The 3,242-nt window shown below is 30.4% G+C and overlaps 1 pseudogene; it reads left to right on the top strand.

Moving 5' to 3' along the window:
• Positions 1-983: 983 nt before the first annotated feature.
• Positions 984-1,534, top strand: LOC106326570 (annotated as a pseudogene).
• Positions 1,535-3,242: the final 1,708 nt, after the last annotated feature.

Genomic DNA, 3,242 nt, shown 5'->3' with positions numbered 1-3,242 from the left:
GTTCACAATAAACTGGACACATGTCACGTGTAGAAGCATTATAATAAATGTGTACACACTAAAATGGACACATGTCACATGTAGAGAATTTTTCAGCCAAACTCTACATAAACATGTTTACACTATGTACTTTACGTTTTTTTAATATAAAACTCACATGCATGGTTCTTCTTTACGTTATTTTTTACTGTTTACGAATAGAGCTGGACAAATTATTCATAAATTTTGATTCGCTTTGTCATCCGTTTTGATTCGAACCAAAAAAACCTGATATCCGTTACTCTACGAAGCAAATCAAATACTAAAATGCAATATCCGTAAAAAAAAGAAGCAAATCACAAATATCAATATTTATAGGAACGGATATCCAATTTGATCCGTTATATGCATATATATGCACATATATTTAAAGAATTATATATAAGTTATATATTATATTTTATATAAATTTTACAATTTTCTTTTTAAAAATAATTTCATTTTAAGAATTTTATTTTTCATGTATTATTTTCAAAAAAATGTCATTTTATCCTTATATATTTATCAACCATCTTTATATACTTTTACATACACATACATGTGCACATTGACGTGAACACCTTATAACTAAGTATTTACCACAACTGAAATATCTAAATTTTTTTGGAAGTTGAAATATTCATTTTCTTAATGCTTCTTTCACTATCAACCAAATTGTAGTAAAATGATTTGTCTTAATAGTTTTTTTTTTTACCTATTATCCGTTTAGAAACTATAATATGAAACCATTGGTTCAACATCACGACTATCTAAGATTCATAACATGAAAACAAACAAATAATAGTAATTCATGATTATCACAGGAAAAAAACAACCAAATAATAGTAATTCATGATTCATAACATGAAAACAAACAAATAAATATTTACATAAAAATAATATCTGTGCATAGCACGGGAGATAATACTAGTCACTCTATAATTTACAAGTCCTGGCCATCTTTATCAGCTTGCCTTTGAGTTTGAGCTTCTTATGATTTCTTCTTGGCCTTTCCTCTCTATCTTGACTTCAAAACCTTTTTTTTTTGTTTTGCCAAACTACTAAAAACAACAGAGTCCATGGAAATGAAATGGCTATTAACCTCGGCTTTCACTCAAATGTTCGGCTACTCAAACCATATCGATCAAACCAGCAACTACGTAAGCACCCGCAACAAAATAAAGGTGATGAAGAAAGAGGAGTTCCCAAGCGGGTTCAAGTTCCTCTTCACTAACCCAAATACTACAAGTCTGATTATGAGGTCATGTATGATGACTTGCTCCTCAAACAATATGGAATCTCCTTCGAAGGATCTCTTGAAGATAAGAGGGTCTTTGCAATTGAATCATTTCTCTGGCCTGATCAGCTTTAGAGTTTGTGCTTTTTTGGTATGTTAATATCTCAATCTCTCTCTATCCACCAACGTCCGATCCTATCAATGAGCCTGAGATAGTTAAATGTTTTAGTGTTTATGTTAAATCACCGTGTATATCAATCACTTACCTTGTAATTTACACAAATGGGGAAGTTTTGAAGCATGTAATTTACACAAATGTATCACCAGTGCATAATAGCTTCTTTCATGTATTTCATTCTAAGAATGTGATCTATCGACTTATTAGGATCTAATTGTCTATTTTTTTATTAACTCGGATTAATTTTATGAACTACCCCCTAACACATGACACTTAACAAATGTTTATCATTATTACTTTTTGATAAGATACACTCACAAATGTGAATGCAACAAAAGTCGGAATACGTTCGAACACTTGCATTATTCACGGTATACGTGATTTGTAGCGCAAATCTTGCCCCTATTCAGGGCCAAGCCTGAGCTTGTTACCCCTATAACTATTTACCAAATTGAAATGACTTCAGATGTAAAATTGGATACAAAATTAAATAATGACATCAATTTTAGAGGAAAGCAAACGACGAACATGAGATAGAAGTAGCATAAAATCTTATATATGTCTTTGCAGATCATTCATGGGAAAAATTCTTATTTTACTTCAAATTTGATATTACTTTCTAAATTTATCTTTAAATGATAATTATTTCATAAATACTTTAATTTTATTATGAAAAAAAATTTAACCTTCGTAAATCATTCATAAAGGTTTTAAAGCTATTTATAGAAGTTTATAAACACAATCTCGTCACTCTAAATACTTAACTCTAAGAAATAATCACTAAATGCTAAACCAAAATGTTGTGATATTTTTAAGAAATGATATCTAACTTAGGGGATGTATTCAATATAAAGGTTAAGGTGATTTGATTTTTTAATGAGTTTTAGATGATTTTATATAATTGGAAAGTTTAAATGGTTTTTATTAAACCATTCTCGAATATCAGCTAAAACCATAAGATTTGATTTTTATTTTTTTTAATAAGAAACTCCACCGACACTCTAAAATCATTCGAAAACTGTAAATCTCCATAGCTTAAAATATTTTTTAATAACAATGAATTTCAAAGTAGTACTTTATAAAATGTCAAGTTTAATAATAGTGGAATTTAAATGAGTTTTTGAAATTCATGTTTGATAACAAAGTATTTGTCATTTTTATACATATCACCTCAAATTTTCAGTTGAATATACCCCGAGTATATTTCAAAAAAAAAATTCATCAATTATTTTGCAGATAGTATTGTATTTGTTTACTATTCACCTTTTTGATACCGAACAAATAAAACAATAATTAATTTGCATGCATCACTGCAAGAAAACAGCGGTATTCTGACGGACATTCCGACGGAAAATGAAATCCTCGGAATATCCCAAGGAATTTCCGAGGATATTCCGAGGAAACACAAAATTTGGTTTCCTCGGAATTTCCTCGGAATATACCGACGGAATTCCGAGGAAATATAAATCCGTCAGAATATTCTTATGGAATACCGAGGAAAAATGTATTCCTCGAAAAAACCCGATGAATTCCGAGGATATATTATAGCCGTTAGAGAGCCGTTGGGGGATTTTAAACATTTTGAGGAAATTCCGACGAACTAGCCGTTGGCGTCGGAATTCCGTCGAAATTTTCTCGGTCTGTCGGCATGATTTCAACTATAAATACAAGCACCCCTCTTCCTCTTCATTCACTCCATATCTTCATCCTCCCTCTTACTCTCTTTACACACGAATTTGATTCATAAAAAACATGTCTTCTTCAAATTATTTTCGTTCTTGGATCGATCGACCTCATTTGGATCCGAAC

This window comes from Brassica oleracea, chromosome C2 (genome assembly GCF_000695525.1).
Source record: "Brassica oleracea var. oleracea cultivar TO1000 chromosome C2, BOL, whole genome shotgun sequence".
In the NCBI taxonomy this organism is placed as follows: domain Eukaryota; kingdom Viridiplantae; phylum Streptophyta; class Magnoliopsida; order Brassicales; family Brassicaceae; genus Brassica; species Brassica oleracea.
Note: the sequence above shows the minus strand (reverse complement) of the source record. Positions and strands in the feature narration are given on the sequence as shown.